Source organism: Saccopteryx bilineata, chromosome 7, assembly GCF_036850765.1.
Source record: "Saccopteryx bilineata isolate mSacBil1 chromosome 7, mSacBil1_pri_phased_curated, whole genome shotgun sequence".
Classification (NCBI taxonomy): domain Eukaryota; kingdom Metazoa; phylum Chordata; class Mammalia; order Chiroptera; family Emballonuridae; genus Saccopteryx; species Saccopteryx bilineata.
In genome coordinates this window covers 50,564,406-50,579,381 of record NC_089496.1, presented here as the reverse complement: position 1 = coordinate 50,579,381, position 14,976 = coordinate 50,564,406, and the positions used below count along the sequence as shown (strand labels likewise).

Below are 14,976 nucleotides of genomic sequence, written 5' to 3'. Positions count from 1 at the left end.
GTGTCCTGACCAGGGATCGAATTGGAGACCTCAGCATGTTGGGACTGTGCTCTCTAATACACTGCGCTACTCAGTCAGGGCCCAAAAATTCTTACCTAAATTGCAAGTACCGTATATATCCTTTTTGTTAATTAAAATCTACTTGACAAACACATTTTTATAATCAGTTGTGAACTTCCAATTCTGTAGCCTAAGAGTACATTTGATATTTTTAATAACTGTGTTGAGGACCTGGCCCCATCATATTGTCCCATCACAGACTGACACGAAGTCCCCATATAAACCATCTGATCCTCAGCGTCCACATTTATTTCATAGCTCCACGCAATCCTCTCCCCTCTAGCCCCACCCACTGAACAGCTGGGTGGGATGAAAGATTGTTTCCTGCCCTCCTCCTCTGCCCTTTCCCTAGCTATTTGGAGGAACTAGGGATCCGGGCGGCAGTAACTAGCTCTGTAACTGTTTATATCCTGCTTAAAGTACCGTCCTTCGGTTTACTGGAATTCCATAAATTTCATTTCATCCGTATCTGTACAGTTCATGCCTACAAAGTTTCCTTCTCAACTTGCTTGGGGATGTGAGGGGTGCTAACCATATTCATCACTTGCATGCACATCAATATGCAAAACAACTGTGCTTTTGAATCTAGACTACCTGTTCCTTTAGGTTCCCAAGGGCATTCAGTAACATACTCTTTCTTTTCATCAAAATAAAGCCAAAAGAAATCTTCAAGTTGAAACTACAACAATACACTCGCAAGAGTAAGTTAAGCAACTAAGCAAGCACCTAGATGTCACAAAGTATTTCCTCACACTTGAAAAACCTAGATTTGAAACAATGTACTCTCGCAATGTAACACAGCAAGCGAAAATGTGCTGGGACAATCTGAGTAGCTTAGTCCTAACTAGACACACGGTACGAAATGGAACTCGGCAGTGGAAAATGTGAATGAAATGGCCCTGCTCTTTTTCCAATACGTGGGGGAGGAAAGGAAATGAAAGGGCTGAAGAGAATAACTAAGGACATTGAAATACTTTCAAAACGCAATTCCCTTAAACATCACTAGGACGTGTGGCCAAGAGGGTCCCTCCCTTTCCCAGCGACCCTTCCCACCTTTTCGTTCCTCGGGAGGGCGCCCTTCCCGGACGTTCTTTTCTCCCTTTCCTTAAAAGCTGAGCCCAAACCAGGCTCCTTCTGCTCCGTCCTCCAGCCTGGCCCGCCACCCCCGGGCTCTGGGGCCGCGCCTGGGAGAGGAGAGCCCGGGCGGCGGGCGGGCGGCGCGGGGAGCGGGACGCTGCAGCGGCCGCCGCCTCCAGCGCAGCTGCAGCCCGGTGCATCCATCCTTCCTCCTCCCGCCCGCCGCCGCCTCCAGCGCAGCTGCAGCCCGGCGCATCGTCCCTCCTCCCGCCCGCCTGGTGCATCCTTCCTCCGCCCGCCGGGCCCGCGCCGCACGAGGGGAGCCCGCCGCGGGGCTGTGGGCTGCGTCCCGCCGCCGCCGCCGGGGAAGCAGGGCCGCGGGGCCGCCGGGCGGGCCGGGCCGGGCACAGACGACCCCTTGGGCCGCTCCGACCGCGGCGCCGGAGTCCGCGGCTCCCGTCGCCCCAGCCCCGGCCCCGGCCCGCCCGCCGCGGCACAGGAAATGCCGCCGCCTCGGCTCTGCTCACATTCAATTCAAACTGTCACCGCCGCCGCCCCTCCCCCCGGGCCGCCGCGCCCCGGGCCCGCCGGCGCCCCCAGCCCACCTCCCCTCGCTGCGACCCCCGCTGCGCCTCGGGGCGTTCCCCCAGCCCGGGCCCGCGGCCGCACAGCTGCCCCTCGTCCCGGGCCGCCGACCTGAGCCGCGGCGGCCCGAAGCTGAGACTCACCCATGGTGCTGCTGTTGACGCTCCTCTCCTCGGCAGCAGCGGATCTCGCACTGACCGACATCCCCTCCCCCTCCGCGACCAGCCCGGGAGCGGCGCAGCCCGCCGATTCTCCAAAGCCGCCTACGCCGATTCCGCGGCGTAGCCGCCCGGCGTCGCTGCTCCGCTTACGCAGCCGACAGCAGACGGACTCCTCCTCCGGCTCTCGCCCGACTCCCGCCCCCTCCTCCGCCTCCCGCCCCCTCAGAAGAGGCTTCCGGGCCGAACGGGGGCTGGCCTCGATCTCGCGAGATTACTCCCTCCCTGCCTCGCCGCCCTGCTCCATTGCGAGCATGACTTCCCTGGCGTCGGCGCGCTTTTGCTGCTCGGGGGCCGCGGCCATGTTTAAATTGGCGGGATTTGGCACCTCCCGGGGCATGGGTAGTCAGGCCCTCTGTGCCTGTTTCTTCGACACCGCCTCTAAGGTTAAACCGCGTTCCGTTTGTCGGTGAAAAGCCTGGGGAGGGCGAGAGGGAGTGGCCGGTGGGGTGCGAGGGTGGGGCTTTGCCCGAATTAAAGATGGCGGCTGGGAGAGCCGCCCCGCGCTGTTGCACGTCAGGTTTGGGAGCGGCGGTGCCGCGGGGCGGGCCTGCGCGCCTCCTTACGGAGTTGGCGTAAAGCGGGGAGGTGCTGCGGAAAGAGGCCAGACTGGGTGGGGAGCGGCGTTCGGGGCGGGGTCTTGTCCACGCCCGAGCTCTCGGCCACCAACCTGACGGCATTGTCAGAGACAGTGAGGAGGCACTAAGAGGCAAGTGTCTGTGCCCCCGTCCATCCCCGGCTCCTCAGCTGCCTTGACTCGGGGGAGGAAGTGAGCTTAGACCCCTGTGGCCCCCACGTGCCCCTGGTGCTGTCACTTCGGTGGCCTGGCACCGCGAGGAGGTCGGTTGCTGCTGCTGCTGGACTCCGCGCGGTCACGCTGTTGCCTCGCCTCGTGGTCCTCGTGTTGCTCACACTCGGATTGAGGGAATAAACGGGCACACGTGGGGACGACTGGGTGACGGGGAAAGGAATCACGGGCTGGCATTGGTCTGCTGGAGCAGCGAATGGCCCTCGGTCACTGCAGCCATCTCCAGATGCTTTCTAGTGAGAGTAGCTTCACTTTACTGCGAACATCAGAGCAATCCATGGGCTTCTGTGCCTTTCTTGAAAACTGATGGCTGTCTTTCTCATATAGTTCATGCACATGTATTTTCCTCGTTAAGTTGCATGTTATGGAATCACATATATATACACATATGAATATATATAGTCGTGAGCTGGCATACGGATGTGTGCATAGCAGCATTGCTTATATGAACGAAACCATTTAAATGTCCATCACGGGAGAATAGGTGATAAAGTTACACTGTTGGACACAAAATATACAGAATACCAACCAATAGTAATGAGCTAAATAAAGTGACTAGTGTTAACTCACAGTTCATTAACATGCTATTGAGAGGGGAAACGCAGGTTGCAGGAAGACGTAGATGGTATACAATAAGTAAGAGTTCAAAAACTGGGAAAGTAAAAAAGAAGATAGACAGCAAATTCGGAATAATGGTTACTAACAGAATGGAAGAGAAGGGAATGTCATAGAGAAGATTCAGTTGTCTCTATAGTGTTTTATTTTCCACCAAAAGTGATTTGCAGAAAGTCGCAAACCCTTAAAGCTAGGTGGAGGATACATGAATATTAAACTGTAATTATTTTCTATTCTGTTCTCTTTCCTTTTTTTTTAAATAAACCCCTTCTATTTAAATCTTTTTTTTTTAATTTTTTTTTTAATTTACTCATTTTAGGAGAGAGAGAGAGACAGAGAGAGAGACAGGGGGGAGGAGCTGGAAGCATCAACTCATCAATTCCCATATGTGCCTTGACCAGGCAAGCCCAGGGTTTCGAACCGGCAACCTCAGCATTTCCAGGTCGACGCTTTATCCCACTGCGCCACCACAGGTCAGGCCCTGTTCTCTATTCTTGAAATGTTTCCAAGTAATTTTTTTTTTTAATGAAGGACTTTTCACATAAGGAAACAGCTTGTTTTGCATCTTAATAGCCCCCGTTTCCTGAGTCTTCATTTGCTCCCTCACTACTCCGTGGGAAGTAGAACCCATCAGAGAGGAAGGAACTCCAACAGCTTCGTGTCTCCGAATTCATTAGCTTCCCTGCACCCACACCCATCCTGGCAGACATCCCAGTGGATCAGGTATTTGCCCCATCCGAGGCCCAGATTTCCACGTGTTCTATTTTATGTCTCGGTGCCAGTCCTCTGGATTCCGTCTCCCCCTGTCTTCCCAAGAACTTCATTTAATAGATTATTTATTTCCTGTTTCTGGGTTCTCTCCCTACCACTCCACTGAGATTCTAAACAAAGTCAAGAACAACCTCTCTGTTCAGCCCAGTGGTCCCGTTTCCTTATTTTACTGAACCTCTCTGCAGCATTTGATACTAGTGATCATCGCCTGTGGCATTTACGGCCCTTGCTTGGTAAAACCACACTTTCCTAGTTTTCCTCTGGCTTCCTTATGCTTCGGTATTTTAACTTCCAGAACCTCCATCTTGGGCCTGTCACTTGAACATCCACGTACCTCAGAGTTGTATCCTAGTTGGTTCATTGCTATCTCACTTTTTATGTTCTCCTTTAGTGATCTCATTCACTTCCATGGATTCAGTGATCATCTCTATGCTAATGACTCCTACATATCAATTTCTAGTTCTCTCTCCTTACTACACATCTGCATACCCGACTACCCCCAAGATACATAGACTCATGTTCCGAGATATCTCAACAATGTATCCCAAATTAAATCCTTATTTTCATTATACTCATTTCTTTTTTCTCAGTTTCTAGATGGCATCATCATCAGCCCAGATGCCTCAGCGAGAAGTGTGGGTTTTGTACTCGGTCCCCCGCCCCCACTGTAGACAGCCATCAGAACGTCCCACCCGTGTTTCTTTCTCATATATATCTGTCGCATCCCTTCCTTTCTCTCCGTCTCCACTATTCCTGAGCTAGCAGGCCAGCATCATCTTCCTTGCTCCTTTCTGCCTGGTTCTGCTCCGACTCATTCTTCACATTGCACCCAGAGTGACCTTTCCAAACTTGAACTTTGTGTGTCAGCCTCCTGTTTGAAGTCTTCAGATTTCAGACTTCCCCTAAGGAAGCTGACGTGATACATTTCCCCGTTTCTGGCCGGTCCGCCATGCCCTGTTCTCTCTATAAGCTCTAGCAAGCCTTGCTGCTCCCTCTGTCTGGGACACTGCGCTTCCTTTTTATACTTGCATTCCTTCCCTGGTTTTCTCCTTTGAGTCTCAACTCAGCCACTGTTTTCTCTAAAAGCCTTTCTTGATCTCCCAAGTTTGGGCAAGGTACCCTCTTACCTACCAGCCACCGCCCTTAGTATCTTGTATACTCCTGTGGTAGCACAGCTTTGTACATACTTGTCTTGTCTCTCTCATTGAGTCTAAACTCCTTAAAAGCAGGGACTCTTGTCTCGTTCAAATGTGGATCCCCACCTAGCACCTAACCCAGGGCCTGGGCCTCATTACCTCATGCAGCAAATATTTCTCGAGTCATAACTGGCTACGAGGTGAGGCACTAGCACAGGGGTTGATGTGTGGAATGGGAGACCCTTGGGAGAGGTCTCTGAGAGCGAGGGGATCCGTGAAGTCAAAATTTTCTTCATTCTAACACTAAGACTTTTTAAAAATCTTTTGGATTCTCATTCTTTCATGAGCATATAGTTGAGTTTCCCAGAGACTACCTGAAGTGTGGTAAGTGGAACAGATTGAATGCAGAAACATAAATAATTCAACTAATATTAAGCCAGACATTAAAAGGATTTGCCAAAATGTAACACAGTGGCACTCTTCAAACTAACTTCTTATTTTTGGTTTGGAAGATACAATTATTTTTCATAAAAATGTGTTATGTCATCATGTAGTGAATTTATTTATTTTTTAATGAATAATATTTTTAAACTTTTTCCTTTTTAATTTCTAGTAAGTATCAATAGATATATTCCACATAAACAAAAACTCTTTGGGGTTTAATTTGTAAGAATGTAAAAGGGTTCTGAGCCCACATGTTTGAAGGTTGCTGCACTAGCACATAATATGTGTGTGTCCATTGTCAATGTGGTAAATAATTAATGTCAGGTTGCCAAAACTCTGTTTCTTAAAACTTCCCCCACAATGCCCAGAATATCTGAATAGGCAAAAACAAAAATATCCTTAATATCTAAATATGCATAAGTGAAAGTATTCTTTTCTTTTTTTATTAAGTGAGAGGAGAGGAGGCAGAAAGACAGACTCCCGTAGGTAGGTGCCCCATCCAAGATCCACCCAGCAAGCCCCCTACTGGGCCATGCCGCCAATCTGGGCCATTACTTTGTTGCTTGGCAACTGAGCCACTTTTGCATGGAGCCACCACCTAGCCAACTTGCTTGAACCAATGGAGCAATGGCTGCAGGAGGGGGAAAGAGAGAGGAAAAGAGGGAGAGGCGGGGAGAAGCAGATGGTCGCTTCTCCTATGTGCCCTGACCAGTAATTTAACCAGGACATCCACATGCTAGGCCGTCACTCTACCACTGAGCCAGCCAACCAGGGCCAGTGAAAGTATTCTAGGTGAATGTGCTTTATAAACCATGGTATGTTTACAAATTCTACTTTCTGGTGATTTTTCTATGATAAATATGGACCAACATTCAAGCTTTTGTGGTAGAACCAGAATTACCTATTAATATTAGATAGTTGACTTGAAGATGAGAATTTTTATAGCCAGCCATGTCATATCACTCTGATTTAATCCATATAACAATTTTAAGAAGTAGATAAGACCTCAGGTAAAGAGATTGGTTCCTCTGTTGTCCTGAATCCTGTCCTCATTCGGTAGACATTGGTCTAGTGAAAGGGGAAGATGATTGTTACAGTTTTCAAGAACTTTTACCTTAAGTGTAAGCAGAAGGACATATGGATAGTATTAGGTCTATATGAAGGTTTCTTTGAGGGCCAACTCACGACTGACAATATAAATGAGACAGCACTATGGAACAAGTCTGTCCTGTTTTCTACAATTACAAAACTTAGCAGACATAATCAGGTTGGGTGGAGATTGAGATTTCAGGTGTGTATTTTATGAAGTAGGTTTGGCAACCTACAATATTTCCCTGTTAACAGTAATAGTCAAATGTCTAAAGAGCCCTGAAGTACCTTTTCTTCCTCCTCTGAAGGGCTGCAGGAGAAGATTAAGAAATGATGTGGAAAATAGCCATTAACTAAAATTTTCTCTCATGAAACTGAAAAATCTATAACTTACTGAAAGGCTAAAACTAGTTTCATAGAATAAATATTGGAGTCTATTTTGTTCACATCAAATTTAGAATATGAAACCTCAGAATTCAAGATACTGCTGAAGAAAAATATTCTACCATCCACAATATTTCTTTTAAGTGTCATGAAATACAAATACAGGAAATCAAGCTAAGTATGGTTTTGTATTTAACTTTTAAATATTTGAAAACAGGGCATTCTGGTATTAAATCATAATTAGGTAACATAGTTATTAGAGAAAGTTCTGTTGAGATCATAGAATGTAACTAAAATATCTGGCAGTGTTAATGTTCTACAAATGACAGGGAATATATATTGACATGCCTTTTTATAGATTAAGAATCTATATGGTCCAGGAAGTTGAATGACATTTGCAAGGTTATACAACTAATGAACAAAAATGAGAAAAAGTAAAAGCCTGCTACTTCCTCTTCCTTTGTAAGATCAAACTTCACCCCACAGAGGAAGGGAAGCCAAAAGACACAGTAGTAATAACAAAAGAAAATGAGAGAACCATGCATCTTGAAGACCAGAGATTTAACCAGACATAGCTATTGAAATAATAACTCTCATTCTTAAATTCTTTACCTTAGAAGGAGGGATTTTTCTTTTCCCCACCAGCCACGGAGGGAGTGGGGGGAGAGCAGAGTCTGAACCCTGACTGCCCAGGAGGCCTGATTTATCTCCACTTATCACTGGAGGCTCAAGGAATTCTCAAATTCCAGGGCTGTCCTGGAAACAGTTCTTGCAGAGAGGAGAGCCCTGCTTCCCTCTGAGGACCCGTGTTCTTGGTGATGGAGTGGTGGCAGAGTCTCCTCTGGGCCTGAGGGAAAAGAGGAAGCCATTTACCTTGAGGTTTTCTTGCCAATCAGCACCTTGTTGTACAGCTGTCCAATCTGATTACACAGTAAAAATAGCACTGAGCACAATCCTGGAGAAGAATTCAAAGTACATAAAAGAAAATCTATTGTAAGTGGAAAAGGCCATTGTTGCCAACTCCCTTTGGCATTTTCTACCACTGAATCAGAAAGTAACTGAAATAGGAAATGGGGACACATGGTTCTATGGGAAACCAGCTGCCTTCAACAACCAGACAATGTATTGACTTTGGCAATGATTGAATACCTCCTGCTATAGAAGAGGCGGATGAAAGGGAGTTGAACCGAACTGATGGAACTTTGTAGATGGTGTGCCTTAGGTTGGGGCCAGGCTAGCATGTTAGCGCGCAGCTGACCCCCCACCTCCAAGCCGCTCTTCCTAGCAGACCTTTGACTGCTTTCTGAAAGCGCACCTCAGAGAACCTAACATCTAGGAAAACAGGAAGTTTAGAGAGGAAGCGAAGGCCTGTGCCACACGAATGTGCTTGCTGTAGGCGAAGCAATATCATTGGATTACCATGGAGACTGACTGGTGGAGGACAAAGGCTCAGTAATAGTTAAGATAGTATGTTACTACTCCCTTCCTTTGTGAGGCTCACGACAACTCACAGACTCCTTGCACTGTATCTCTAATTATTTGACATTGATTGGATCCTGTTTTAGGGAGATAGTTAAGCATTTGATAAAAAAAAAAAAGTAAATAATGGTGATGTTAATTGTCACCCATGATGTGGTCCATTTCATGAAAGGAATTGTGATTGAGATTTATTTATGGTTTTTAGTTGATACTCTTTTTTTTTTCTTTCTTGATTTGCTTCCAGAAATTTGACAGTAAATGATAACAACTTGCCAGTCAACCACTATAAACAGATAAATAGATTTTGTGAAACCAAAATAATAGCCATCTTTATCATGCCACATGGTAGGAATATAGCACTAAAGACTAATGTTACTAATGTTAAGCTATGAATACTTCCCCCTGGAGTCCAAAAGGCTACGCTTGTGTCCTAATAGAATCTAGTATTTTAAGAGTTGGAAGAGACTTTATAACTCTAAATCAGCTACCTGCCACATTCAAACTCTCAAATATTATTTTTTCATGTCGTGTATAAGGCCACAATACCAACTATTAAAACTAACTGTTAAAATTTGAACTTAAACGAAGCAGATGTGCTGCAGATGATACTATATTACTTTAGAGCCCCATAGTTCACATATGGTATGGGTGTCACTCTCCTTTTTACAATTTATGGCACAGAACTGAACAGACTTTTCTGAAGTCCTTGTTTATGATAAAAGTGTTCATTTAATTGCTTGTTATTTCAAAATATGTTTTTGGTTTGAGCTAAATGTCAGTGATATTTAGATGCTCTCAGTGAGCACTAGACAATTGAAATGTTTCCTCCAGTACAGTTTAGCTGTTTTTGCAAATTTGTGAGCAAGCATGACCGTGGATTTGCCTTGGCTACGAGACTGCAGACCTTGAAGGTGAACCAAATCCTTGGATATCTTTCATCTTGTTCAAACCTAGCATAATGCCTGGCATGAAGTAGGCACCCAGATATTTTTTGGAAATAATTGTATACACCTTTATGTTTCATCCGTAGCTTAGAAAACTAGAGTATAAAAAAGGAACACCAAAAAAGGGTAAAAGGGGAAAAAAAGAAACTTGAGTATTGCAAATACGAAGAGATTATTATTTTATCTTCATATTTGCTCCTTAATTTATTTCTAACTTCTATTACACACACATACATCCAAGCACATTGGGGAAAATAGTGGGGTGGGGGCCTTTCCTATACAACCCCCCCATTTCAAAGTCAGAGATCTCTTTGTTTCTTTAGCATCGCCTTGAGAACTCTGTGTTTACCGGGGCGGTGGGAGGGTGGTTGGCAGCACCTCGACAGTCCCAGGAGAGGCTCAGCTGATAATGCCTCTGGCAGGATGGGGGAGGAGAGAGCAGGTTTACCGGGGCGGTGGAGGGTGGTTGGCAGCACCTCGACAGTCCCAGGAGAGGCTCAGCTGGTAATGCCTCTGGCAGGAGGGGGGGAGGAGAGAGCGGGTCCTCCTTCCCTGGTCTCAGCCCAGCTGCTGCTGCCCTCCCTCCCTCCTGACAGGTGCTAGGTAAGAGGCCAGCCTGACTCTCCTCCTCCCAAGATGTGCTAACCTGTTGGGGAAAAGTAAGCAGAAGGCTCTGCAGATCTATGGTGTTTAAACGACCGAAGTGAACTCCAGGAAAGAAAACAAAGAGGGAAGAGACTCAAACAGTCAAGCCCTCTTGTCAATCACTGGCTGACACGCTCCCTCTTCCTTTCCTTTTCTTGCCAACATGCAGCCTTCTCCAGCAAACAGTCTTTCACCTCACAAGTAAAAAGAGCTGCTGAAGGAAGAGAAAATATCAGGAGACCGAGAGACCGTCTATTCCAGCTCCTGTGGCTGTGTACTTCTGGGCGAGTCACTCCTCCAGGAAATCAGAGGAATGTCAAGCATGTGAAGGTTACTGAGGATGGCAGCCGAGCAGAATGAAGATGGCCAAGTAAGTTCAGATTTCCTTCACGCCCTTCCTCGCAAGGCACAGACATCGCGTTACCCAAGGCTGAGGGACACGGTGGTCAGGGGGAGTGTGCTACAGCACAGCTGCGAGGGGTGTGTTGGCTGGCTCTTGATCAGTGCAAGAAACGTGAGAGAAACGATGTGGGAAAGACTTTCCTCTTGTTGTTTCATGGTCCACATAATGAAAATATTACTTCCATGCTAAGTACCATAATTGCTTCTCCTTGTTGTCAGATGTGGGGCCAGAATGAGATACATCAGAAAACAAATGTTCACACGCATCCAAATGTCCGTGAGATTCGCCAGCATTCACAGTGAACACCTTATCAAGTAAACTGCAGTGAGCGAGGAGGGAAGGACAGTGGAGAAGGACAGGGAGAGCATGGCGTCAAGTCAGTGGGGAGCAAGTGACTGGAATACCAGGTGGACCTCAACTCAAAGCCCGAGGGCCACCAAGGCTTTGAGAAGAACCCCTCTGTATTAGTGTGCTGGGGCTCCCATCACAAAATACCACGCTGCCTGGGTGGCTTCAACAACAACAATTTCTCTCTCCTGGTTCTGAGGGTCCAAGTCCAAGACCAAGGGGTCAGCAGGTTTGGTTTCTCCTGAGAGCTCTCTGCAGATATCACCTCTGTCCTTCACATGGTCTTTCCTCTGTGCACGCACCCCTGCTGTCTGTCTGTCTGTCTCTCTCTCTCTCTTTTCTTTTCTGGTGTCTTTATGTGTCCAGACCTCTTCTTACAAGGACATCAGTCAAATTGGATTAGGCCCCTGTAATGGCATCATTTTAACTTAATCACCCCTTTAATGGCCTTATCTCCAAATACCATCACATTCTAAGGTGCTGGCGGTTAGGGCCTCAACATACGAATTTTTTTTAATAAGATTTTATTTATTTTTAGAGAGGAAAGAAAGAGAAAGTGGGGAAGAGTGGGAAGCAACTCGTAGTTACTTCTAGTATGTGTCATTTTTTTGTGACAAAGACAGAGAGAGAGACAGGGACAGACAGGAAGGGAGAGAAATGAGAAGCATCAATTCTTCGTTGCAGCACCTTACTTGTTCATTGATTGCTTTCTCATTGATTGCTGTGCCTTGACCTGGGAGGGGGGGGCTACAGCAGACCAAGTGATCCCTTGCTCAAGCCAGCGACCATGGGGTCATGTCTATGATCCCACACTCAAGCCTGCGACCCTGCGCTCAAGCCTGCGACCCTGTGCTCAAGCCAGGTGAGCCTGCACTCAAGTCAGCAACCTTGCCATATTGAACCTGGGTCCTCTGCATCCCAGTCCAACGCTCTATTCACTGTGCCAACATACGAATTTTGAGGGGACACAATTCAGCTCATTACGCTCTCCCTGCAGGTTGACAGAGTCTAGTTATATATGTAATTGTCCCCTTTGACTTGGCTATTCCTAACTCTAGCCTAGGAAAATAACCAGCATATATGCCAAGTGATTTTTACATAAGGATATTTATTGTAGCCCAAGCTGAAATAGCAAAAAACAGTAACTTAATTGGCTGTACAGGCCTAGAAAGAGGCCTGAAAGGGTGTATATCAAACTGTTAACAGTGGTTACATCTATGATCTGGGCTTTGTAGTAGGGCCTTTCCATTTTTATTTGTGTACTCACATAATTTGAATTTTTGAAACAGATGTGTTTGGTTTAATAACTAAAAATGAAGCCATCAATTTTTAAATGTATTCCCTGAAGAACACGGGGTAGACAGGTTTAAAGCCCATAAAGTTTGACAAATACTGTAATAAGTAATAAAAGCTATCACTATTGAGCATTTACAACTTATTCATTCAACAAACATTTTGGGGCCTCTATATCCCAGGCACTATTAGGTGCTTCACATACATTACACCCAGTCCTTGAAAAAATTTCTCAAGGCAAGTTTTACTGTGTTAATTTTTTATGGCAGAAAACAAGACTCAGGGAAATCAAGTAATTTGCAAAAGTTGCACAGTTAATCAGCAAAGCCAAGCCTTTGGTCTGCTCTACCGTGCTGCCTTGTGAAACTGCTGTGTGTGCAGGATATGGAAGACTGTTGTCCAGTTTGACATGTTGGAGTTACTGTTACAGGTTATTACTGTATCCTCTCAGCACCTCTAAAACCTAAGTCTAAATCTATGTCTATCTATCTATCTTATTTCATAGCCACTAATCAGAAGTATTTGCCAGGACAATTTTGAACTTACAAATGATTTTGATAAGTGGGGGGAAATTCCATGGTCTTGAATGCTCACTGAATGATGGGTGGGGGCGGGGGTGAGGACAGTTGCTCTTGTTTACTCTGTTTATTGTAGGGTCGGCAGTCCTGGTGTTTGGAATACTAACATAGCAGTGTCTGGGTCTGTAAGCTCAGTCATCAAAAGAAAGAAGCTTTGATGGGTTGTGCCCTCCGATTACCATCTCTGGAAGCACAGGCATGCACATTGTTCCCTGTGAGCACAAGGGCTTTGTACAGAGAGGCTGGAATGGCGGCCTGGAAACCACTTCAGGAGAATCTCACGCAGCAGGACTCTTGGTCATCCTATGTCCTGATACTTGATTGTTCCTCTCCAGATAGCAAGAGGGCCCGTTGGAAGGTGGAAGGTGCTGCCGCCAGTCTGCAGGGGCGACTTCGGGGAATGTGGCACGTCTCCCACTCTCCTCCCTAGCTCCCGCCTTGGGCATCCATTCGTTCCTCTAAGCGTCCACTCTGCAGAAGCAGTGGGGAAAACACAGTGCTTTGACCTGCCTTCAGACACGTGTTACCTGGTGTGACTGGAGGTGAAGAGGTGACAGTGGGCCCGTCCTCAGGGACTGTGGCAGAAACGGGTCAAGTTGGGGAGGCTGGGGGCACGGAGGCCAACCTGGCAATTGCACTGTTTCCTGGGACATACCGCTGGGAAGAGGGAGGACCTTGTCCGTCAGGGTCCCCAGTGACGGAGTGTGGAAGTGGCTGCCTGGCACCTCATGTGGGCAGAGCCCTGATACTCGATGGTCCTCCTCACTAGCACCCCACCCCCACCGTGAGCCTGCCAGGCTTTTGCCCCAACCCCTGGCGGCACCGTGGAGGTCAGAGGGAGTACAGGCTCTGCGTCAGAATAGAGAGGGTTAGCAGCTGCTCAGCCACTTCCTGGCCGTCCGACCTCGGGGGGCCGTGCCGCCTCGCAGGCTGTCGCGAGGATGAAGTGGGACTGTAAGCGAAGGGCTCTGCACAGCGCCTGCTGCACAAAGGGACCCGGCGTCCTACAGTCAGTCCGTTCTAGGTCCCTGCCGAGAGCTTCGCCAGGACCGAAGGCCCGCCTTGAACTTCAGCCCAGTCAGCTCCCAGGCCTGACCGCTTGCCCAGTTCCTGCTGAATCCTTCCTCTTGGGCCATTTTCCCATCCTTTCCGCCATCAGGATGCAGCTCCAAACACGCATCCTGCCTGCCTTTCACCCACCAACCGCCTCCCATGGATGGCCGTGCCAGCTCAGTCAGACTAGGGGCAGCTCTGGTGCCCCGAGACTTGGTAACTTAGACCGATTGTTAACCATGGTCCCTTCCTGGGACCACGCCGGACCTGACCCCTCTGGGGACGGAGCCCGAGAATCTGCAGTTGTGAAAGCTCCCCTTCCCTCACTGCAGGGGCCGCTCCAGAGTCTTGACTCATTCTTGCTTCTGTGCAGAAGTTCCCTGCATGCTGTGTGACGAAGACCCCAGCATCTACTTTGTAAACGCTCTGGGTGCTTAATAAATGTTTATTGAGCAAATGAAGGCTTTCTGTTAGTTGTTACTATTTTCTTTTTTTGCCTTACAAAGCTATTTAGCTATGGAATTTTAAAATAGCATTAAAATAATAGCACATACTAGTTTTTAAATAAAGATTGGTTCATGAATGATTAAAGCCTGTTTTGTTAGACTGACCGGTGGTGGTGCAGTGGAATGCTGAGGTCGCTGGTTTGAAACCCGGGGCTTGCCTGGTCAGGGTACATATAGGAGTTGATGCTTCCTGCTCCTCCCCCCTCCCTTCTCTCTCTCTCTCTCTCTCTCTCTCTCTCTCTCTCTTTCTCCTTTCTAAAAATTAATGCATAAAATCTTAAAAAAACAAAACAAAACCTGTTTTGTTTTGGGGCACATTTGGGAGGGTGGGGGTGAACAACTACTTGGGAGAGTGCCTGTGGGAATCCACAGAAGTAAATGAAATGACAGCATATGGAAGACTTCTGTGACGCATGATGGGTCATGTAGAATAATAATGATGTCATACCATCCACCTACTAGTGTCAGGACATTCTAACTTGCTCTGGAGAAGAGGGAGCTCGGGTCTGCAAGTTCTCAAAGGCCACTGTGCATGTCCCC

At 47.3% G+C, this 14,976-nt stretch overlaps 1 long non-coding RNA gene across 5 annotated transcripts in view; it reads left to right on the top strand.

Moving 5' to 3' along the window:
• The window catches only part of LOC136310720 (uncharacterized), a 40,912-nt gene extending 26,488 nt beyond the window's left edge, over window positions 1–14,424 (top strand). The window contains exons 2-5 of one of the 5 annotated variants that reach the window (XR_010726599.1): window positions 1,860–2,326; window positions 3,683–3,836; window positions 10,425–10,625; window positions 13,213–14,424. This is a non-coding gene — a long non-coding RNA (uncharacterized lncRNA). Of the gene's footprint in view, window positions 1–1,859; window positions 2,327–3,682; window positions 3,837–10,424; window positions 12,843–12,953 lie in introns of those variants that run through there. The other 4 variants (XR_010726598.1, XR_010726601.1, XR_010726597.1 and 1 more) reach the window with 4 other exon arrangements.
• Window positions 14,425–14,976: the final 552 nt, after the last annotated feature.